The sequence below is a fragment of the Prionailurus viverrinus genome, chromosome X (genome assembly GCF_022837055.1).
Source record: "Prionailurus viverrinus isolate Anna chromosome X, UM_Priviv_1.0, whole genome shotgun sequence".
NCBI lineage: Eukaryota > Metazoa > Chordata > Mammalia > Carnivora > Felidae > Prionailurus > Prionailurus viverrinus.
This window is the reverse complement of record NC_062579.1, coordinates 41,814,210-41,839,991: the sequence shown is the minus strand read 5'-3', so window position 1 is coordinate 41,839,991 and position 25,782 is coordinate 41,814,210. Positions and strand designations below refer to the sequence as shown.

The window sequence follows — 25,782 nt, the reverse complement described above, 5'->3', positions numbered from 1 at the left end:
ACATTATGAAATTGAACAACAATACTAAAATTGGGAGAGTTCATCAAAAGACACCATTAAGAAACTGAAAATGCAAGCAACTGAGATCTGCAATAAATATAACAAAATATTAACATCCTTAATTAAAAAGATTTCGACAAATCAGTAAGATAGTCCAGGAGAAAAAGTGGTCAAAGATTGAAAAGGTATCTCATAAAAAGATATCCAGGCCAACAAACATGGACAGATGTAAATTTATCATCAGATCTGCAAATTAAACTAATAAGATACCATTCATAACCACTATAATGGCTACTTTTTTCCTTAAAAAGTAAAGACAATGACAAGTGTTGACAATATTCTAGAGAAAGTGGAACTCTTAAAGATTTGTACTGAGAGTTTTATAGTACAGGCATACCTCAGAGAACTTGTAGATTCGGTTCTAGACCACCACAATAAAGTGAATATCACAATAAAGCAAGTAAAATGAATGTTTTGGTTTGCCAGTGCATATAAAAGTTATGTTTACACTACACTTTAGTCTATTAAGTATGTAATAACATTATGTCTAAAAACGTATATACTGTAATGAAAAAATACTTTATTGCTAAAAAATGCTAACCATCATCTGACTTTCAGAAAGTCATAATCACTAATCACAAATCACCTTTAACAAATATAATAATAATGAAAAAGTTTGAAATATTTCAAGAATTACCAAAATGTAACACAGAGACATGAAGTGAGCAAATGTTGTTAGAAAAATGATGCCGAAAGACTTGTTTGACTCAGGATTGCCACAAACTTTCAATTTGTAAAAAACAGTATCTGCAAAGTGCAATAAAGCAAAATGCAATAAAACAAGGTATGCCTGTACAACCATTGTGGAAAATTAGTTGACAGTCTCTACTAAAGCTAATCATATACATAACTTAATTCAGCAATTCTTCTCTTAGGTATATGCTCAACAGAAATATGTACATATATCACCAAAAGTCATATACTATAATGTCCACAAATGTTTACAAGCCAAAAATATAAACATACAAAATGTCCATCTATTATGATATGTTCAAACAATGGAATACATAGCAATGAGAATGAAGGAATTACCACTATACCCAATAATATGAATGCATCTCAAAAACATACTACTGCACCCAATAATATGGATGAATCTCAAAAACAAAATCTTAAGCCAAAGAGGTCAGGCACCAAAAAAATAATGATTTACTACCATATTTTTATAAAGTTCAAAAACAGGCAAAATTATTATACAGTGATAGAAGCAAGGATTGTGGCTAATTGGGAGTTTAGATGTGACTGGAAGGGAATACATTCAAGGGGCTTCAGATGCTAATCATGTTCTATTTCTTAATTTGGATGCTGGTTACACATGTGTGTTTACATTGAAAATGCCTTGAGCCATACACTTTTGATACATGCACCTTTTTGTGTATATTTAAGTTTATTTAAAAATAAAGTCTGCACTCCTATGAGGAATTTAAGATACAAAACAGATGAATATAAGGGAAGGGAAGCAAAAATAACATAAAAACAGGGAGGGAGACAAAACATAATAGTCTTAAATACAGAGAACAGAGGGTTGCTGGAGGGGTTGTGGGAGGGGGGATGGGCTAAATGGGTAAGGGGCATTAAGAAATCTACTCCTGAAATCATGGTTGCACTATATGCTAACTAACTTGGATGTAAATTAAAAAATAATAAATAAAAAATAAAGCCTGCAAATCTCAAATGGTTCAACCAAAATACATAGATCAGAAAATAGATAAACAATTATGCTTTAATTTTAAAAATGAATGGATGGAGGGGCGCCTGGGTGGCTCAGTCGGTTAAGTAGCCAACTTCAGCTCAGGTCATGATCTCACGGTTCGTGGGTTGGAGCCCCACATCGGGCTCTGTGCTGACAGCTTAGAGCCTGGAGCCTGCTTCTGATTCTGTGTCTCCCTCTCTCTCTGCTCCTCCCCTGCTCATGCTGTCTCTGTCTCTCAAAAATAAATAAATGCAAAAAAAAATTTTTTTTAAATAAATGGATGAATGGATGGTTAAGAGTGAGCAAGTGAGTGAACAAGTGAGCTAATATGGCAAAAGTTAACAACTATTGAATCTAGGTTTAGAGTATAAAAGTATTCATTGTACTCTTCTTTCAGTTTATGCTTGTTTAAATTAATTAAAAAATGTTCAAGTAGAAAGAGTCACTACACCTCTCAGCTCTTAATATTTATAGTTATGAAGTAATTCAAGCTCCTGATATAATCTGATTTATTAAAGGAAATTTTTAAAAATGAAATTTCTATACCCAGATTATGTCTTATAAAATAATAAAATAGTCCATATATTTTGTACTTCTCATTAATAAACAGCTAAAGAGACACAAACAAAAGACAAAGAAAACCAGGCCAGGACTGAGTGTCTCACAGACCTTACCTCCATGAATTCCACCACCAATAGCAGGTTACTATCCACCTCTGAGTCTTGGTTTTATCAACAGTAAAATGACAATGATAGTACTGACCTTATAGGGTGGTTCTGAAATTTGGGGGCCAACTATATTGAAAAGTTTGCCTGTACAGACAGACAAGTATTAAATTCATTCCAATTTAACATATCAAACATTTGTGGGTAAAATATCATGAACACACAGCAATAAGAGCACTGAGAAAGGTAAGCAAATATGCTGTAGGATACCACACAGTGCACCACAAACAAACAGATTGAGGAAGATGTGAGGATAGATATAGAGATATCTTCCTAGAGGGGCTGGTAACTGACAATATACCTAACTGGATAGCAAGAAGCTAGCCAGGAGAAAAAGAACGAGAAATTTATGTGACTGGATTAGGTCATTTGAGTGTGCAGAGTGCTGCATTAAAGCTGTGCAGAAAAGTGACCACAAAGTGTGTGTGGGGGGAGCCAAATGAACAACAAATGCAGACACTGACATAGATACATCCTGTTTTTCCCACTAATATCTATATAGTTTGTGCTCGCACCTCCTTTAGGTTTGTAGTCAAAATGCTGCCTTACCAGGGAGGTCTTCCTAACCATCCAATTTAAAATAGTACATCCCCTCCCTATCACAACCTATTCATATTTATTTTAATCATTTATCGTCTCTCAATTATAGTTTTTAAAACTTTTTATTTTCCACTTGTATTCTCAGTGTTTAACACTGTCTGACACATAAAAGTTATTCAATAAAAAAGTCTTGCATGAATAATGGTTGCACAGTGGGTTGAAGCCATGTGACATTTAAATGCTGTGTAATTATGATTTGAATAGAGAATATAGAGACATCAGCAATACCCTTCCCAAAAGTTCCTAAGTGTTTTGGTATCACAACATCTCTGCCTCATCTTTTTATAAAAGAACTGAAAACTATTCCTGGCCTAGAAAAAAGAATTACTTATTCTTACACTTATTTTGGCAAGTGTAACACAGTAGCTACAGGAGAAGGGAGGAATAAATTACTTGTTCAAGGAGATCCTTGGTTAAATTCCTCTTTAGAGCCTGAAAAACCTTGACCCTCATTATAAGTTTAATGATCATTCCCCCTCTCTCGGGTAAAAAAATTGAAATAATAGATTGTGATTAACTAATGTTCTCCCAAGACAAACACGATAAATGTAACAGAAAAATACATTTGACCTTGCACCAAATAGATAATACTTGCAAAGTTCCCAGGAAAATTGAAAAATCTGCCAGTTCGCTGTTCAATGTTGCTATCAGAGACCAGGAAAGGATTTGCATAATAAGCATAACTCAAATGAAAAAATAAATTTGTGATTGGATGTCATATGTTTCAATGATTTCTGATCTATGACAAGTTCTAAAGGAGATGGAAAAGCTTCCACCCTCAAGAGATGACAAAAATGTGGGGATTCAGTTCTATGCCAAAATTTTTTTTAATGTCACGAATAGACGGTTAAAAATCAGTGCAGTATCTGATGTGTAATTTTGTTTAGAGTAAAAATAAACACAATAATAATAATTTGAACAAGACCCTATGTCTCTTAAGACTCTAAAATTTCTGCCACTGTTTATTTTTAAGAACAAAAACAGCGTTGACCTTGAAACTGAAGCCACACCTGGTTTTGGAAAGTATATAGTTTAATGGCCTCTGCAGAAGGGAGACAGAATGGATCAGAAGCCTTGTGCAGCAAGGAGGGGAGTAAAGTACTGGGGATGAAGGAAAAGGAAGAATGTAGATTAAGAGTGGGAGAACTGGGTTGCAAAAGTTTTGAGGCTAAAGGGGGGCGGGGAAGAAGGTGGGAGTAAGAGGTAGGATAAGAATCTGTGGTAGAGGGAATGACTCAGGCTCAGAAAAATCAGGAAGACGATCTGGAATAATGAAGAGAGGTGAAGAATGACCAGGGAAAAAAGGACTACAAGAGTCAGAAAGGGGAGGGGATGACAGCCGGCCATCTTCGGAGTAAGGGAGAAAAGATTGGCGAGCAGCGCCATACTCGTCAGAAACATCTTTCACAGAATGTACTCGGGATGAATTCTTCGTTCCATCCCATGTTGTAGGAAGGAGGAAAGCTTCCCCGGGGTGTTTAAGGATTCACTTGCGAAAATTATCAGTTTTTCTTTACACTCACCTTGGTGAAGAAAACCGCGACGCAACGACGGCGTGACCGGAAGTGTTATTTTCTTTCCTTGAGCTGAAGATTTAACTTCCGACACCACGCCCCCTTTACTCAAGCAACTTCCCGTGCCTCTCTAGCAAGTTCTTGGAATACTTTATCGCTATGGCTCTCTTGTCAAATCAGAAACTGGGTAGTATTGTAAACCGGCTGGGAGGGGACTTGGTAACTTTTTACAAATCCTAGTTCTAGTCATCCCAGGAACTGCAGTATTTCAGTCAAACCCCACTTATCCAATTTGTCATCTCGCATTCCTAACCCTTAGTCCCTTAACTCTTGCATGTCAATAGTTACATATTTGCTATACTGGTTTACTGTTTTTCTGGCATACCATGTTGAAAAAAAAAGTTTATTTTTATTAGTGGCATACTTTGATTTCAAGATTAAAAAAATCTTAAATATGAATCATTTTTGTCTCGGAATTGTATCCAAAGAGTTACATGCTGTATTCAAATTTCAAAACAAATAAAGGTAAACTCATTTAGAAAGAATTCTTGTATGCTTATACACCACCACCCCAAGAAAACGAAGAAAATGACAACTGACAAAAAGTTTCAGTAATAAAATAATCCTCACTCTGGTTAAAAGTTCTCAGGGCTCCTGGGTGGCTCAGCCGGTTGAGCATCTGACTTCCGCTCAGGTCATGATCTCACAATTCCTGAGTTCAAGCCCCAAGTCGGGCTCTGTGCTGACAGCTCAGAGCCTGGAGCCTGCTTCAGATTCTGCATAGACTCCCCCCTCCGCCCCTCCTCTGCTCATGCTCTGTCTCTCTCTGTCTCTCAAAAATAAACATATATATTTTTTTTAAGTTCAATGTTGAATCACCTATTGCCACTACCTCCAGAAATCTCTTCTGGGCCCCAAACCTGTACTCCAGTTCTCCTCTTTTGTGGTTATTTTCAGTCAATCCACAATTATATAGTGAGCATCCACCATGTCCCAAATACTATGGTACACCCACTGACATTACAGTAGGAACCCACAGTGTAAGGGCTAAAGGTGACATTTTAAACATAAGAAAGAACCTACCGTAAAATAGGTGATTATCAATGTTTGTTGAATGAATAAATAACCAAAATGTGATCAGCGGCAAACAGGTCCTTACTTTTGCTGGTATTTTTTATAGTTCATTTCAACATTTTAACTCAAATTTCTCATTCAATCAGCAGATTCTGAACAACCATTCAGTGTAAGGTTCTGTTCCTGATAGTGCCCATCTGAGGAAGAATAAGACACAATCCTGGATTTCAAGGCCTTAGAAACTGTTGGGGAAATAAACACAAACAACTACTAGCACTATACTGTTACAAAATAATAGGTAGAAGAGACAGTGTAGGAACTATGGCTATCCCATTGATTGGTGGATACTGAAAACCTGAAATATACCTTATCTCCTAGAGGGTGCTCAATAAAGACTTGTTTGATGTTGAATACATTATTGAATGGATGAATGAAAGGGAAGAATGGTAGTAGTATTGAAGTATACTGTGAAAGCAACACTAATGAGAGATGAAGCTGAACGTAAGAGACCAAAGAAGGAAGGAACTTGCAAGCCATGTCATGGAAAACAGAAAGTCGAAGAATTTTAAGCAATAAAGTATATATTAATGTTTAAAACCAGAATATATAGAATAGGTTGTATTGTTGCAATCTGGACGCAGAGAGGTTGATTTAGAGTGTATTGTATTAACCGATGAATAAATACAGAAAATTAGAGGCTTATGCTATTAATAATGAATTGTATTTAGGAATTGAACTGGAAAAATAGCCAGTATATTATCATAAATCCAGAGGCATTGAAACCTGATAATTTTTCCTTGACTTCATCCACATTCAAAATTTTGACAAATTCACACAACAAATATTTATTGAGCTGTTAATACACATAAGGCTCTGAGGATAGAACTATAAACAAAATGGACAAAACATTTCTGCCTTCAAAGGAACTAAATTCTTGTGTCAGATAATAAAATATTTAAGAAAATGCGTGCCAGAAAATGACAAGTACTATGAAGAAATAAAGCAAGTAGGATAGCAATGTACATGGGGGAGGGGGAGAAGAATGCCATTATGGAAAAGCTCACTGAAAAGGTGATGTATGAATATTTATAGACTTCATCTACTCCTCTCAATCACCAGGATCACTTAGTTCAGACCCTCCATGTTTCTAACCAAATCCCAACTCCTTACCATGGTATACAAAAACCTCGGTAGTCTGTCTAACTTGGTCTCTCTCTCTCTAGTCCCATCTCTCACCACTCTGCTTTTCCCACCCTAAGTTCAAGTATCACAAAAGTGCTTACAATTTGGAAAGTACACTGAGATCTCAAATCTGTGTACTTTCAAACCCTACTATCTAATATACACCTTGCATAGATCAGCTCTTATTTTATATCTTTCATTAAACCTTGCTGACCCTTCCTTCCTCTCCTTAACCAAAATCAGACAGCTGCTCCTCTTCTCAGCTTCTACCATGTACCCTGTTCTTATCACTTTATTTTATTCACCCAACAAACATTTGTTGGCCAACTACTGTGCGGTTTTTACTGTTCAAGACAGTAGAAATACATGCATAAACAAAGGAGTAGAAAAAATCCTTACATTTTTGAAACTCACATTTTAGAGAGGAAGACAAGCTATAAACAAATAACAATAAATATGGAACTTATAAAGCAGTAGTTCTCCATTCTAGGTGCCCATTAGAACCACTTACATTATTTTGGATATATCATATATTATAATAAAGAAATAAAAAGTAATTTTAAACAGTTACCCAAAACTTACACAAAATTATATGTTGTGTAAATAAAAGTTTGTGTATGTAAAAACTTTTCATTTTGTACCTGGCCTCTAGCCACCTAGGGGCTAGAAAGAGCCATCTTACTTATTCTTTCATAGATATTTTATACATATGCAAGCAAACACATGTATACATATATACATATGCAAGCAAACACATGTATATATATATATATATATATATATATATATATATTACATTTTTACCTAACAGCAACATATAATACAAACTATTTTGCACCAGGATTTTTTTTTTTACTTAACTATATATGTAGCCATGTGTTTCACCTTATTACATAAGGATATTTGTTATTTCTTAAAATTAAATATATTAAATTACTTTTTATGGTATAAACAAGTACTTTTAGTATTAACACATGCATAGATTCATGTAACCACAGCACAGTCAGGATACAAAACAATCCCATAACTTCCAAAAGTCTTTATGATATCCTGTTTTCATCACAAAATCTTCCTCACTCACAAAGTCTGACAAAGACGCTTCTCTTTCAATCTAGTTTCTGCTTTCTAAAATGTCATATAAATGGGAGCATAGAATAAGTAACCTTTTGAGACAGGCTTCTTTTACTTAGGACAACACTTTTGAGATTCATCCAAATTGTTACATGTTTCAATTGTTCATTAGTTTTTATTTCTGAATAGTATTTAATTGTATAGATGTATCACAGACTGTTTATCAATTCACCAATCGAAACATTTGGGTAGTTTCCACTTTCATAGAGGATGAATTAAGAGGCCATAACATTAACGTACAGGTTTTTGTGTGAACATAAGTTTTAATATCTCAAAAGAAATGCCTAGGAGTAGGATTGCTCATAAATGGTTATCGTATATGGGTGTTTATAAGAAACTACCAAAATGTTTTCCAAAGAGGCTGAACCATTTTGCATTCCCATCAGAAATATGTGATTTATAATTGCTCCACATTCTTGCCAGCACTTGGCATTGTTCATACTTTTTTTTTAAGTTTTTATTTATTTAAGTAATCTCTACATCCAATTTGGGGATCGAACTCACAATCTCGAGATTAAGAGTCACATACTCTTCCAGCTGAGCCAGCCAGGTGCCCCTTCACACTTTTCTTAATGTTAGTTATTTGAATAGGTATGTAGAAGAATCTGTGGCTGTAGTGTGCACACTATTTGTTAAAAGGACCATTATTTCTCTATTGAAACTGCACCTTTGTAAAAAAAAAATCACTTCACCATATTTGTACTGGTCTATTTCTAAACGCTATTCTTTTCCACTGATCTATATGTCATCCTTTCACCAATATGACACTGTAGGTTTTTTTTTAAGTTTTATAAGTAATGTATTTCTGTTTATTTTCTTTAAACATGGAATTTATTGTCAAATTGGTTTCCATACAACACCCAGTGCTCATCCCAAAAGGGGCCCTCCTCAATACCCATCACCCACCCTCCCCTCCCTCCCACCCCCCATCAACCCTCAGTTTGTTCTCAGTTTTTAAGAGTCTCTTAAGTTTTGGTTCTCTCCCTCTCTACCCTCTTTTTTTTTTCCTTCCTCTCCTGCATGGTCTTCTGTTAAGTTTCTCAGGATCCACATAAGAGTGAAAATATATGGTATCTGTCTTTCTCTGTATGACTTATTTCACTTAGCATAACACCCTCCAGTTCCACCCACGTTGCTCCAAAAGGCCATATTTCATTCTTTCTCATTGCCATGTAGTATTCCATTGTGTATATAAACCACAGTTTCTTTATCCATTCATCAGTTGATGGACATTTAGGCTTTTTCCATAATTTGGCTATTGTTGACAGTGCTGCTATAAACATTGGGGTACAAGTGCCCCTCTGCATTAGCATTCCTGTATAACTTGGGTAAATTCCTAGCAGTGCTATTGCTGGATCATAGGGTAGGTCTATTTTTAATCTTTTGAGGAACCTCCACACTGTTTTCCAGAGTGGCTGCACCAATTTGCATTCCCACCAACAGTGCAAGAGGGTTCCCGTTTCTCCACATCCTTGCCAGCATCTATAGTCTCCTGATTTGTTCATTTTGGCCACTGTGACTGGCGTGAGGTGGTATCTGAGTGTGGCTTTGATTTGTATTTCCCTAATGAGGAGCGATGTTGAGCATCTTCTCATGTGCTTGCTGGCCATCTGGATGTCTTCTTTAGATAAGTGTCTATTCATGTTTTCTGCCCATTTCTTCTCTGGATTATTTCCTTTTTGGGTGTGGAGTTTGGTGAGCTCTTTATAGATTTTGGATACTAGCCCTTTGTCCGATATGTCAGTTGCAAATATCTTTTACCATTCCGTTGGTTGCCTTTTAGTTTTGTTGATTGTTTCCTTTACAGTGCAGAAGCTTTTTATCTTGATGAGGTCCCAATAGTTCATTTTTGCTTTTAATTCCCTTGCCGTTGGGGATGTGTCAAATAAGAAATTGCTGTGGCTGAGGTCAGACAGGTTTTTTCCTGCTTTCTCCTCTAGGGTTTTGATGGTTTCCTGTCTCACATTCAGGTCCTATATCTATTTGATAATTTTTGTGAATGGTGTAAGAAGTGGTCTAGTTTCATCCTTCTGCATGTTGCTGTCCAGTTCTCCCAGCACCATTTGTTAAAGAGACTGTCTTTTTTCCATTGGCTATTCTTTCCTGCTTTGTCAAAGATTACTTGGCCATACTAATTCTAATTCTGGGGTTTCTATTCTATTACACTGGTCTGTGTGTCTGTTTTTGTGCCAATACCATGCTGTCTTGAGGATTACAGCTTTGTAGGAGAGGCTAAAGTTTGGGATTGTGATGCCTCCTGCATTGGTCCTCTTCTTCAAAGTTACTTTGGCCATTCGGGGTCTTTTGTGGTTCCATATGAAATTTAGGATTGCTTGTTCTAGCTTTGAGAAGAATGCTGGTGCAATTTTGATTGGGATTGCATTGAATGTGTAGATAGCTTTGGGTAGTATTGACATTTTGACAATATTTATTCTTCCAATCCATGAGCATGGAATGTTTTTCCATTTCTTTGTATCTTCTTCAATTTCCTTCCTAAGATTTCTATAGTTTTCAGCACACAGATCTTTTACATCATTGGTTAGATTTATTCCTAGGTATTTTATGCTTCTTGGTGCAAGTGTGAATAGGATCAGTTTCTTTATCTGTCTTTCTGTTGCTTCATTATTAGTGTATAAGAATGCAGCTGATTTCTGTATATTGATTTTGTATGCTGTGACTTTGCTGAATTCATGTATCAGTTCTAGAAGACTTTTGGTGGAGTCTATCTGGATTTCCATGTATAATATCATGTCATCTGTAAAAAGCGAAAGCTTGACTTCATCTTTGCCAATTTTGATGCCTTGGATTTCCTTTTGTTGTCTGATGGCTGATGCTAGCACTTCCAACACTATGTGAAACAACAGCGGTGAGAGTGGACATCCCTGTTGTGTTCCTGATCTCAGGGGGAAAGCTCTCAGTTTTTCCCCATTGAGGATGATATTAGCTGTGGGCTTTTCATAAATGGCTTTGATGCTGTTTAACTATGTTCCTTCTATCCCGACTTTGTCGAGGGTTTTTATTAAGAAAGTATGCTGAATTTTGTCAAATGCTTTTTCTGAATCGATTGACAGGATCATATGGTTCTTATCAGTTTTTTTTTCATTAATGTGATGTATCACATTGATTGATTTGCGAATGTTGAACCAGCCCTGCAGCCCAGGAATGAATCCTACTTGGTTGCGGTGAATAATTCTTTTTATATGCTGTTGAATTCAATTTGCTAGCATCTTATTGAGAATTTTTGCATCCATATTCATCTGGGATATTGGCCGGTAGTTCTCTTTTTTTTTTTTTGCTGGGTCTCTTTGGTTTAGGAATCGAAGTAATGCTGGATTCATAGAATGATTCTGGAAGTTTTCCTTCCCTTTCTATTTTTTGGAACAGCCTGAGAAGGATAGGTACTATCTCTGCTTTAAATGTCTGGTAGAATTCCCCTGGGGAGCCATCTGATCCTGGACTCTTACTTGTTGGGAGTTTTTTGATAACTGATTCAATTTCTTCACTGGTTATGGATCTGTTCAAGCTTTCTATTTCTTCCTGTTTGAGTTTTGGAAGTGTGTGGGTGTTTAGGAATTTGTTCATTTCTTCCAGGTTGTCCAGTTTGTTGGCATATAATTTTTCATAGTATGCCCTGATTATTGCTTGTATGTGTGAGGTATTGGTGGTAATAATTCCATTTTAATTCATGATTTTATCTATTTGGGTGATCTCCCTTTTCTTTTTGAGAAGCCTGGCTAGAGGTTTATCAATTTTGTTAATTTTTTTTCAAAAAACCAACTCTTGGTTTCATTGATCTGCTCTACAGGTTTTTAGATTCTACAATGTTTATTTCTGCTCTGATCTTTATTATTTCTCTTCTTCAGCTGGGTTTGGGGTGTCTTTGCTGCTCTGATTCTATTTCCTTTAGGAGTGCTCTTAGATTTTGTATGTGGGATTTTTCTTGTTTCTTGAGATAGGCCTGGATTGCAATGTATTTTCCTCTCAGGACTGCCTTCTCTGCATCCCAAAGCGTTTGGATTGTTGTCTTTTCATCTTCATTTGTTTCCATATATATTTTTAATTTCTTCTCTAATTGCCTGGTTGACCCACTCATTCTTTAGTAGGGTGTTCTGTGACCTCCGTGCTTTTGGAGGTTTCCCAGACATTTTCCAGTGGTTGATTTCATGTTTCATAGCATTGCGGTCTGAAAGTGTGCATCGTATGATCTCAATTCCTGTATACTTATTAAGGGCTGCTTTTTGACCCAGAGTGTGATCTATCTTGGAGAATGTTCCATGTGCACTCGAGAGGAAAGTATATTCTGTTGCTTTGGGATGCACAGTTCTGAATATATCTGTCAAGTCCACCTGACCCAATGTATCATTCAGAGCCCTTGTTTCTTTATTGATCCTGTGTCTAGATGATCTATCCATTGTTGTAAGTGGGGTATTAAAGTCCCTTGCAATTACCACATTCTTATCAATAAGGTTGCTTATGTTTGTGGTTAATTGTTTTATAGATTTAGGGGCTCCCGTATTTGGCGCATAGACTTTTATAATTGTTAGCTCTTCCTGATGGATAGACCCTGTAATTATTATATAATGCCCTTCTTTATCTCTTGTTACAACCTTTAATTGAAAGTCTAGTTTGTCTGATAGAAGTATGGCTACTCCAGCTTTCTTTTGACTTCCAGTAGCATGATAGATAGTTCTCCATCCCCTCACTTTCAATCTGAAGGTGTCCTCAGGTCTAAAATGAGTCTCTTGTAGACAGCAAATAGATGGGTCTTGTTTTTTACCCATTCTGATACCCTATGTCTTTTGGTTGGCGCATTTAGTCCATTTACATTCAGTGTTATTATAGAAAGATATGGGTTTAGAGTCATTGTGTTGTCTGTAGGTTTCATGCTTGTAGTAATGTCTCTGGTACTTTGTGGTCCTTGTAACATTTCACTCACAGAATCCCCCTTAGGATCTCTTGTAAGGCTGGTTTAGTGGCGATGAATTCCTTCAGTTTTTGTTTGTTTGGGAAAGCCTTTATCTCTCCTTCTATTCTAAATGACAGATTTGCTGGATAGAGGATTTTTGGCTGCACATTTTTTCTGTTCATCACATTGAAGATTTCCTCCCATTCCTTTCTGGCTTGCCAAGTTTCAGTAGATAGATCCGTGACTAGTCTAATCGGTCTCCCTTTATATGTTAGAGCGTGTTTATCCTTAGCTGCTTTCAGAATTTTCTCTTTATCCTTGTATTTTGCCAGTTTCACTATGATATGTCATGCAGAAGATTGATTCAAGTGATGGCTGAAGGGAGTTCTCTGTGCCTCTTGGATTTCAATGCCTTTTTCCTTCCCCAGATCAGGGAAGTTTTCAGCTATGATTTGTTCAAGTACACCTTCAGCCCAGCCCCTTTCTCTCTCTCTTCCTCTTATGGAATTCCTATTATAAGGATCTTATTACGTTTCATTGCATCACTTAGTTCTCTAATTCTCCCCTCATACTCCTGGATTTTTTAATCTTTTTCTAAGCTTCCTATTTTTTCCATAATTTTATCTTCTAATTCACCTAGTCTGTCCTCTGCCTCTTCAATCTGAGCTGTGGTCGCCTCCATTTTATTTGCACCTCATTTATAGCATTTTTTAAAGCTCCTCCTGACTGTTTCTTAGTCCCTTGATCTCTGTAGTAATAGATTCTCTTCTGTCCTCTATGCTTTTTTCAAGCCCAGTGATTAATTTTATGAGTATTATTTTAAATTAATTTTCTGTTACATTGCTTAAATCGTTTTTGATCAGTTCGTTAGCTGTCGCTACTTCCTGGAGTTTCTTTTGAGGAGAATTCTTCCTTTTCATCATTTTGGATAGTCCCTGGAATATTTGGGAACTGCAGGGCATTTCCCCTGTGCTGTCTGGTGTAACCTGTGTTGGTGGGCGGGGCCACACTCAGACCAGATGTCTGTCCCCAGCCCACTGCTGGGACCACATTCAGACTGGTGTGTAGCTTATCTTCCCCTCTCCCAGGGGCAGGACTCACTGTGGAGTGGTGTGGCCCCTGACTGGGTTACTTGCACACTGTCAGGCTTGTGGTGCTGCTTCGATGGGATCTGGCATATTAGCCAGGGTGGATCCGCAAGGTGCACAGGGGTGGGAGGGGCAGGCTTAGCTCGCTTTGCCATTAGTGGTCTGCTGCAGGAGGGTCCTGCAGCACTGGGAGGGAGGCAGGCCGACCTGTTGGAGGGATGGATCCACAGAAGCACAGCACTGGTGTTTGCACAGTGCAAGGAAGTTCGGTGACAGAAACTGGTTCCCTTTGGGATTTTGTATGGGGGATGGGGAAGATAGATGGCGCTGGCCAGCGCCTTTGTTCCCCGCCGAGCTGAACTCTGTCTTCCGGAGCTCAACAACTCTCCCTCCCATTGTCCTCTTGCCTTCCTGCTCTCTGAGCAGAGCTGTTGACTTATGACATTCCAGATGTTAAGTCCCACTGGCTGTCAGAACTCAGGTAGTCCGGCCCCTCCACTTTTGCAAGCTAGACTTCGGGGGCTCTTCCTTGCAGGGCGGGCTGCCCTTCCACTGCCTCGGCTCCCTCCCGCCAGTCTGAGTAGAGCACACCATCCCTCCGCCCTTCCTACCCTCTTCTTTGGGCTTCTTGTCTATGCTTGGCTCCAGAGAGTCTGTTCTGCTAGTCTTCTGGCTGTTTTCTGGGTTATTTAGTCAGGTGTGGGTGGAATCAAAGTGATCAGCAGGACGCCTTGAGCCCAGCGTCCTCCTACACCACCATCTTGTCTCTGTCAATGACACTGTCGTTTTAAAGTGCTTCTTAATCTTGGGAGCCAGGGTGGCTTAGTCAGTTAATCTCTGACTTGATTTCGGCTCAGGTCATGATATCACAGTTCGTGGGATTGAGCTTCGCATTGGGCTTTGCGCTGACACTGCAGAGCCTGTTAGGGATTTTCTGTCTTCATTTCTCTCCACCTCTCCCTTCCCCACTCTCAAAATAAATCAATAAATTAAAAAGATTTTTTAAAATAAATTCAATCTTAATCTCAAGTAGTATGATTCCTGCAAATATATTCCTCTTTTTCAAAATTGGTTTGGTTATTCTAATTCCTTTGATTTTTCCTATAAGTTATGGAATCAGTTTTCCCAAAACTAGAAAAAAACAATTGGGTTTTGGTGGAAATTGTGTTAAATCTAGATTAATTTCGGGATATTTGTCATGTTACTATGTAGATTCTACAAATCCACGAATGCTAGATATCTTTCCTTTCTTTAGATCTCCTTAGATTTCTTGAATCAGTGCTTTATAGTTTTCAACATGCAGATCTTGTTTATGTTTTTGTTAAATTCACACCTAATTGCTTTTCTATTTTGAGTTATCATAAATTATATTGTTTTCTTCAATTTTAATTTTTGGAACTATTGTAATTTTTTTAAATTCATTAGTGGTTTATAGATATATAATAGATGTTATGTGTTGACTTATATTCCAAAGTTTTGTTAAACTCACTTGATATTCCTAAAGGTTTTTGTTTTGTAGATTTCCTGGGAATTTTTTTGTAGACAATTATGTTGTCTGCAAGTTGGGAAAGATTTTCCCCCCTTCCAATTAGTGTTAATGCTGTTTGTATTTCATGAGTAATTGCACTATTTAGGACTTCTACTACAATGCTGAATAGGAATGCTGAGTAGAGTATCTTTGCTTTGTTCCAGAAAATAAAAGGAAAGAATTCAGTTTTTCACTATTAAGTAGAGCTGGAGTGGCTGTAATAATGGAAAAAATAGACTTTAAAACATAAAAGTTTATTACAAATAAAGAAAAACATTTTATAATGATAAAGAGTCTATCCATCTGTAAGAAAGTAAAATTATACACATAGGTGCATATGCACTTAAAAAACTGAGCCCCAAACTAAAGAAACAGAAAGTCACAGTATTGAAAAGAGTTATAAGGAATTCAGCAATAGTTGGAAACTTTAATACTCCACTTTTAGGAATGTATAGAACATGAAAGTAGATTAACAAGGAAATAGAAGATTTGAACAACAATATAAAGAAACTAGGCATAATAGCATCTATAGTATACTCCCCTACAACAAGGCAGAATACATATTCTTCTCAAGTGCACATAGAACATTCTCCAGGATAGACAATATGTTATGCCATAAAATAAGCCCCAATAAATTGAAAATCAACAAAACAAAAAAAATTGCTTGTCTGAAAAGACCAACAAAATTCATGAATCTTTAACTAAACTGACCAAAAATTAAAAAAGAAGAAGAAGAAGAACATTCAAATTACTAAAATGAGTAATGGGAGAGTGGGCATTACTATTGACATTAAAGAAACAAAGAATATAAGAGAATACTATGAACAACTGTTTGCCAATAAATCAAATAACGTAGGTGAAATGAACATATTACTAGAAAGAAACAAACTACTGAAACAAATTCAAGAAGTTGAAAATTGAAGTTGACCTATTACACCTATAGAGATTGAATTTGTAATTTAAAAAATTTACCACAAGAAAAAATCCATGTCCAAATTCACTGATAAATTCTACCAAACTTTTAAGTAACTTATTGCAACCAATACCATTTCTTTACATATTGTTATAGAAAATAGAAGTGAAATATTTTCCAAATTCTATAGGTCTGGTATTTTCCTACTAATAAAAGCAGACAAAACATGACAAGAAAAGAAAACCACAAACCTTTATGCCAAAATCCTCAATAAAATACTATGAAACCAAATCCACTGATATATATGAATTATACTCCATGACTAAGTGGAATGTATCTTAGAAATGCAAAATTGGTAATAACACCTGAAAATCTATTAAAGTAAGACACCATATCAATTAAATAAAAGACAAAAACCACATAATCATCTGGAAAGACACAGAAAAAGCATTTGACAAAATCCAACACCTTTTTATAATAAAAGAATTCAAACTGAGAATAGAATGAAACCTCCTGAACCCTACCTCATATTATACACAAAAATTAGCAAAAAGTGGATCATAGGCCTAAATGTAAGTGCGGAAGCTGTAAAAATGTTAGAAGAAAGTATAAGAGTAAATCTTTGTGACTATGAGTTAGGCAAAGCCCTCTTAGATATGATACAAATGTCCAAACAACAAAATAAAAAACTCATAGGTAAAATTGGAGTCGCCAAAATTAAAACCTTTCATGCTTCAATGGATACCATCAAGAAAGTGAAAATAAAATACTCAAAATGGGAGAAAATGTTTGCAAATCATATATCTGATAAAGGACTTGTATATGTAATAGATAAAAAACTTGTACAATGGAAAAATGAAAAGACAAACAACTCAACTTAAAAAATGGGCAATGGATCTAAATGGACATTCCTCAAATCGCCAGTAAGTACATGAAAAGATGCTCATTAGCCATCAGGAGAATGTGTATCAAAGACATGAAGAGAGGAATTATAAATAAGACCCAGCCAGTCATTCAGACTATCCACCAGCCATGCCCCAGGGACCCAAAGATTGAGTTTCAGGGAGAGGTTATCGTAATAAAACAGGATGCAAAACAAAAGGAACCACATCAGTTCTCTGAGGACAGGATCTCAGATAGTTCTGAGATAATCTTTATAATGGGCAAGACAAGAAAACTTGGGGGCATAAGAAACCTCCCTAGGTTCATTCAAAGCCATTTAGGTAGAATTTGTCAAGGGCTCAAGTTTATGAAGGCTAAATGAGAGCAGAATTAAAGAAATATTCATTTTTAATTATTATTTTATTTCTCAGTTGTTGAGTTATGGGAAACATGAAATATTGGTAATGGCAGGCAAAAATAATAAACTCAGAAAATATCACTTATTTAAAAATAAAGTTTTTGACTTACCATGTAGACAAAAAAAAAGATGAAAAAGAGGAAGTAAGTAATTATTTTTTCCACAGCATCATGCTGCTTTTCCTGATCAAAGTCATAATCATAATTCCATTAGCACCACTCACTTTTGTTACCATCTATTGATATTCTACTATGTGACTGATAACACCTGGTAACAGTGAGATTGGTGTGAATTTCATTATCAAACTGGGAAAATCTGAATACTTATGCCCAGTATTTGGGGAAACTAAGTGTTGGCGAGAACGTGGAGAGAAGAGAACCCTCTTATGCTGTTGGTGGTAATGTAAATTGGTGCCACAACTATGGAAAATAGTATGAAGGTTCCTTGAATATTAGAAATAGAACTACCATAAGATGCAACAATCCCACTGCTGGGTATTTATACAAAGAAAAGACAATCACTAATTTGAAAAGATCTATGCATCCCTGTGTTCATTGCAGCACAATTTATAATAGCCAAGATATACAAGCAACTTAAGTGTCTATCAATGGAAGAATGGATAAAGAAGATGTGGTACACACACACACACACACACACACACACAGAGGAATATTATTCAGCCATAAAAAAAGAAGGAAACCTTGCCATTTGCAACAACATGGATGGACCTTGAGGGCATTGTGCTAAGTGAAATAAGTCAGACAGAGAAAGACAAATACCATATTATCCCACTTACAATGGAATTTAAAACAAAACAAAACAAAACCAAGCTCACAGACACAGAGAACAAACTGGTTGCCAGAGGCAGAGGGTAAGGGGTGGGCAAAATGGGTGAAGGGAGCCAAAAGGTACAAACTTCCAGTTATAAAATAAATAATTTATGAGGATATAATGTAAGCATGATGATTACAGTTAATAATACTGCATTTGATATTTGAAAGTTGCTAAGAGTAATCTTAAAAGTCCTCATCACAAGAAAAAAAATTGTAACTCTGTATAATGATGGATATTAAATAAACTTGTGATCACTTCACCATGTATATGTATACTGAATCACTATGTTGTACACCTGAAACTAATATAATGCTATATGTTAATTATACCTCAATAAAAACAAAGCAAAAAAAAGCCACTCTATTCTGTAATGGTCATTTATTTAAAAAAATAGAGAATATCTTAAATGAGACTACTTCTAGAAGACAGAGATTGATAGTTGAAGTGTGGCAGCAATAAAATTACATGGCTTACATGTAGCAAAAGTTTCCTCAAGGTCAAAATGAAGATACAAGGTAGATAGCGCTCAATAAAACAGAGCAATGAAGGGGGATGAGTGAGCCTTGTAGAAGTGCTTGAAAATTTTAGTATCTTGATCTTGAGAGTGATTGCACAGATATATAAATGATACATAATATAAATAAATAACACACGTTAGTGTGTATTATTGCTTGTACAATACCTCAGTTTAAAAGACATTAAGAAAAAAAGAACAGATAATTTTGTTGGTGGACAATATGGAATAAAAAAATCAGATTTACCCTCATAGTTGTGACAGCCAAAAAATGTTTCAAACCATATGGAACATCAGTTTCAAGACACTGGAGATCCAGAGATTCAAATATGGAAATGTCATAGATTGGCAGACTGGATCAAAGTGAAACTGCCTATAGACTATAAGAAATACACTTTACTTTTTTTTTTTTACTTTTTTTTTTCAACGTTTATTTATTTTTGGGACAGAGAGAGACAGAGCATGAACGGGGGAGGGGCAGAGAGAGGGGGAGACACAGAATCGGAAACAGGCTCCAGGCTCTGAGCCATCTGCCCAGAGCCTGACGCGGGGCTCGAACTCACGGAGCGTGAGATCGTGACCTGGCTGAAGTCGGACGCTTAACCGACTGCGCCAAATGGAATAAAAATAAAAGGTTTGATAAAGAGATACCATGTTAACTCTAGTGTAAAGAAGAGACAAGGTAGATTTTAGGGCAAAGAATATTACCACATTAAAATAAGGATATTTAATAGTGATAAATTTTTCAATTGGATAAGAGGACATAACAATTATGTCTATGTACCCAATAACAGAGCATCAAAATATATGGAGGAAAACTTGATAGAACTTCTGTGTTAGGACAAAACACAATTCTCGTCCTGTGTTTCTCCTTTATTCTCATGGTACTACCACACTCACAACCCTTCTGACATCAGATGTGTGGGGATTTTCCCACACCAAGCAATTCTGCTACATCAACTGTGTATCCTACAATTTAACTCAGTTCAATTCAGTTCTGACACTATCTACCTAGAGATAGCATCATGTCCACAGGGCCCACAAGACTGCCCCATCATACTTCAGATGTCAATCAGAAGTCCAGGTTGTCACCTGGGCTTCTTATTTTTATCATTATTTAAGAGTGGGTGGAGGAGAGGTGCAGAAGAAGAGGGAGAGAATCTTAAACAGGCTCAAGTATCAGCACATATCCCAATGTGGGGCTCAATCCCACGACCCTGGGATCATGACCTGAGCCAAAATCAATAATTGGATACTCAACTGAGCCACCCAGGCACCCTGTGCTTTGACTGGCGGTTTATAAATCTGAGGGTCCCACAACCTCCTCTTTGGATTTGATTAATTTGCTACAGTGTCTCACAGAACTCAGGGAAACACTTATGTTTACCGGTTTATTAAGGATATGATTGAAGATACAGAGGAACAGTCAGGTGAAGAGATACATAGGAGGAAGTCTGGGATGGTCCTGAGCATGAGAACTTCTATCTCCATGGAGTTGGAGTGAATCACCCTCTTAGTACATGGATGTGTACAACCTGGAAGCTCTTTGAATGCCAGATTATTGGGATTTTATGGAGATTTTATCACATAGGTATGGTCAATTATTAACTCCATTTCCAGCCCCTATCCCTTTTCTGGAGAGTGGGGGAGGGGGAGGTGGATAGTGCTGAAAACTCTAAGCTTCTAATATTGGCTTGGACTTTCTGGTGACCAATCCCCATCCAGGATCCCACCTAAAGTCGCCTCATTGGAACAAAAGATGCTCCTAGTTATTTTATCACTTGGGAGTTCACAATGGTTTCAGGAGCTCTGTGCCAGAAACTGGGGGCTGAGACCAGTATATATATTTTCTAATGTCTTACAACTGCAAAGTGAAATATTCAAACGTACAAGTATAGTCAGGGATTTCAATACTCTCCTCTCATATCTGATAGAAAATGTAAGCAGAAAATCATCAAGGATATGAAGCAGACTTGAACAACACAATCAACCAGGAGACTTGATTGACATTTGTAGGACACTTTATTCAACAAAAGTAGAATATATATTCTTCTTAAGTACACATGGAACATTTACCAACATGGATCATATTCTGTGAAATAAAAACAAGTCCCAATAAATTTTAAAGGAATCAAGCCATACAAAGCATAGTCTCAGATGACAATGGTATTAAATTAGAAATCAATAATGGAAAGACTCCAGAAAATATGTAAATATTTGGAAACTAAATAACAAACTTATAAATAACTCATGGATTATAGGATGAATCAAAAAGGAAATTAAAAATATTTTAATTGAATGAAAATGAAAACAAAATATGTAAAAATTTGTGCGATCCTCCTACAGTACTTAAATACCGAATCATTATGTTGTACACCTGAAAATAATATAATGTTATATATTTCAATTATATCTAAAAAAAGGAGTACTTAGGATGAAATTTATCCTAAATTCATGAATATCTGTCTATATTATACAATAAGAAAGGTTTCTTTTTTTTTTTTTTTAATTCTTTTTTTCAACATTTATTTATTTTTGGGACAGAGAGAGACAGAGCATGAACGGGGGAGGGGCAGAGAGAGAGGGAGACACAGAACCGGAAACAGGCTCCAGGCTCCGAGCCATCAGCCCAGAGCCTGACGCGGGGCTCGAACTCACGGACCACGAGATCATGACCTGGCTGAAGTCGGACGCCCAACCGACTGCGCCACCCAGGCGCCCCAACAATAAGAAAGGTTTCAAATCAATATCCTCTTTAGGAAACTAGAAAAAGAAGAGAAAAATTAATCCCAAAGTAAGCAGAAGAAAGGGAATAATAAAGATCAAAGTGGGAACTGATAAAAGAGAAAAAAATTAAAACAACAGAGTAAATAAATGAACCCAAAACCTGGTTCAATGAGATCAGTAAAATTGATAAATCTCTAATCAGAGTGAAAAAAAAAAAGAACATTCTATCTAAATGGGGCAGCAACTACTCAGTTTTGACTTGTTCCACTAGGCAATGCAAACATCATGTTACCAGTGCTTCTAATTATCAAGAGAAGTTGCGAATTCTCATTTTTTTGTGAAATATGATTTTCTAAAATTTTGGCAGTCAATTCAAAAATTTTCAGCATTATGAGGGCCAAACACAAACCATCTGTAGGCTTCCAGGCACTACGTAATTGTAGGATAAACATTGTAAGTAGAAGTTGACAACTGAGATACTCCATTTCTTACAGAAAATTACTAGAAATTAATTCTGCCTTTAATGTTGAATTTTTGTGTAATTAGATAATTTATTTTTTTTCAACGTTTATTTATTTTTGGGACAGAGAGAGACAGAGCATGAACGGGGGAGGGGCAGAGAGAGAGAGGGAGACACAGAATCGGAAACAGGCTCCAGGCTCTGAGCCATCAGCCCAGAGCCTGACGCGGGGCTCGAACTCACGGACCGCGAGATCGTGACCTGGCTGAAGTCGGACGCTTAACCGACTGCGCCACCCAGGTGCCCCTGTAATTAGATAATTTAATACACCTGCATCTTGTTTTAGCTAATCTCAACCGAGTAGTTCTCAATCTCAGTAGCACAAGTTACCTGGGGAGATTTTTAAAAAATACAGAAGATGAGGGGTACCTGGCTGGCTCAGGCAGTAGAGTGTGCCACTCTATCTCAGGGTTGTAAGTTCAACTTTACAACTTTACAAGTTTAAGGTAACTTGCAGACAAAAATAAGAACCTCTGGATAGATTGAGATAAGAATGAATATTCACTAGGGTAACTTATCTGTTGAAAACTCAGGAAAAAGAGGATATGATTTGCTCAATGGACTCAGTTTTCATTACTTCTCTTTAGTCCCGATCTAATCTCTTTTAGGGTAGTATTTTCAACTCATTCTTAAATAAATTGTTTACATCTACTTGCTTGGTGATCACCAAACATTCCCTCATTCATTCATTCACTCATTCAATGTTTTGTACTCTGTATTTAGATCTGGGATTTAAAAAAAAAAATATATATATATATATATATATATATATATATATAATTCCTTGGCTTTTAGATACCACAATCACGTAGAGGGAGTGAACATGTTAACAAAACTTCCTTGTTATAATCTACTGTATTCTGTCATTGCTCTTTGGCATGCACTCAGTTCAAGATTTCTTTAGATTGTCCCTCCAAATTTAGCTTCAAACCTCCCTGATGCTTACAATTCCAACAGCTAAAATTCTATCCACTTTAAGCTCCAACTCTATGACTTTTACTATGAATCATATATTACAATTTAATATAATTTGTCTCATTCACCAGTGATAATTTTCTTCAAAATTGATACTTTTCTCTTTTATCTCTACTATTTGGTACAACGAGCTTACGTCCCCTTCTTGCTGTCCTCCCAGGAGCATCATACTTTAGGTACCATACTTTATTTCAAGGACAATTTCAATTGATTAGTAATGATATCTGAATCAGTATGTCAAAAATTTTAAGGCTCTATCTTAAAGTAGTAGTGTCTGCCAATGGATATAGGAAAGGGGGTGGTAGCATACTTGCCCTCTTTGGTTTAACGCTGTATTTCCAGACATCAGCGTAACAAAATCACACATGTAACAATTAGATACAAAATTCTGACATCAGCTACTACATTTCAAGTCTTTGAACTCAGAGAATTTTGGTAACTGTACCCCTATGGCATTTATCATATTATAGCTCTTAGAGTAGCTATTTGTGTATCCACTTTATCCTTCTTAAGTTTTGACAAGCTCCTTGAAGACAAGAACTATGTTTTACTTCTGTTTCCCTTCCACTGCTTGGGATGACACAAAAATGGCAATAGAAACTAAATTAAGGGACACCTGGGTGGCTCAGTCGGTTAATCATCCAACTTGGCTCAGGTCATGATCTCACGGTTCATGGGTTTGGGCCCTGTGTCAGGCTCTGTGCTGACAGCTCAGAGCCTGGAGCCTGCTTCGGAGTCTGTGTTTCCCTCTCTCTCTGCCCCTTCCCCACTCTCTCTCTCTCAAAAATAAATAAACATTTAAAAAAATTTTTTAAAAGAAACTAAATTTATTGGGTGCCAGGCACTGTTATAAAGCATCTTAATTAACAAAATGATCTCATTTAACTGTCACAACTACCTAGTACAATGGGCGCTTATCCTTACTCCAGTAGTACAGATGAGGAAAATGAGACTCAGGGAGGTTAAATGACTTGTCCAGGTCAATTAACTAAAAGGTAAAACGTGGACTAGAACCTAGGCCTGACATCAATATCCATGATCTTTATGCTGTACTCAAAATTTGCAGAACCACGAGACTCCATGGACTGGGAATGCGGGCTCCAGAATCTCTGTCACCATGTGTGGGCTGAGGCAGCCCAGAAATGCATGTGCAGTGCCAGCAGTTCATGCCTGTGAAAGCGAAGCCACGACTGCATGGGAACTGTGGTGGCTGGAAGCCTGTGGATGGGCAGAGGACTGCAATGCAGTTTGGCATGAAGAGCAGACAGGCAAGGTGTGAGGTGACTGTGGGTCTGCTGAGGAGTCAGCGGGCACTGGGCTCGCTGAGTCAGAAGTGGATTCTGCCCTGTGCCATAGAATCATCATACTTCAATGGTGCAGATGACCTGTGCAAGAGTTGAAAGTGACTTGCACAAGGTCACCCAGTGTAATATTCAGGCTCATGAATACCTAAGTGAAATGTCAGAATCACATTTGTGATTTTATATGACATTGAGGAAAATGATAACAGTGAAATTTCTTCAAAGGTACTTCATAATGGATATCAGAGAAGATTTTTTTTTAAGTTTTTACTTAAATTCCAGTTAGTTGGGGCTCCTTAGTGGCTCAGCGACTCTTGATTGGCTTAGGTCATGATCTCACGGTTTGTGAGTTCCAGCCCTGCATCAGTCTCTGCACTGATGGTGCAGAGCCTGCTTGGAATTCTGTCTCTCTTTCTCCCTGCCCCTCCCCTGCCTGTGTTCTCTAAATAAATAAATAAATAAATAAACAAACATTAAAAAATTCCAGTTAGTGTAGAGTGTAATACATTCATGTGTCCAATATAGCGATTGAAAACTTCATCCAGTACCCAGTGTTCATCACAAGTGTACTCCCTAATCCCCATCACCTATTTAACCTATTTAACCTCACCCATCACCTATTTAACCTCACCCACCTCCCTTCTGGTAACCATAAGTTTGTTCACTATAATTAAGAGTCTATCTCTTGGTTTGCCTCTCTCTGTTTTTTTCCCTTTGCTCATTTTGTTAAATCCCACATGTGAGTGAAATCATATGGTATTTGTCTTCTTCTAACTTATTTCATTTACCATAGAACATGCAGGGTACATGTATCCCTTTGAATTAGTATTTTTTTATTCTTTGAATAAATACCTACTAGTACAATTGCTGGATATTAGGACAGTTCTGTTTTTAATTTTCTGAGGAACCTCCATAATGATTTCCACAGTGGGGGCACCAGTTTTCATTCCCACCAACACTGCAAGAGGGTTTCCCTTCTCTACATCATCGCCAACACCTGTAGTTTCTTGTGCTGTTGGTGTTGAGCAAGTCTGACAGGTGTGAGGGGATACCTCATTGTAGTTTTGATTTGTATTTCCCTGATCAGTGATTTTCAGCATCTTTTTGTGTGTCGGCCATCTATATGTCTTTGGAAAAATGTCTTTTCATGTATTTTGCCCATTTTTAAATTGTATTATTTGTTTTTTGGGTGTTGAG

The 25,782-nt window shown here is 36.9% G+C and overlaps 1 protein-coding gene across 2 annotated transcripts in view; it reads right to left on the bottom strand.

The window, feature by feature from the left end:
- The window catches only part of MAGED1 (MAGE family member D1), a 60,911-nt gene extending 56,257 nt beyond the window's left edge, over positions 1 to 4,654 (bottom strand). Inside the window, exon 1 of one of the 2 annotated variants that reach the window (XM_047843825.1) lies at positions 4,602 to 4,654. The gene's annotated coding sequence lies outside the window, so the exon portion shown is untranslated. The remainder of the gene's footprint in view (positions 1 to 4,601) is intronic. The other variant, XM_047843827.1, reaches the window with a different exon arrangement.
- Positions 4,655 to 25,782: the final 21,128 nt, after the last annotated feature.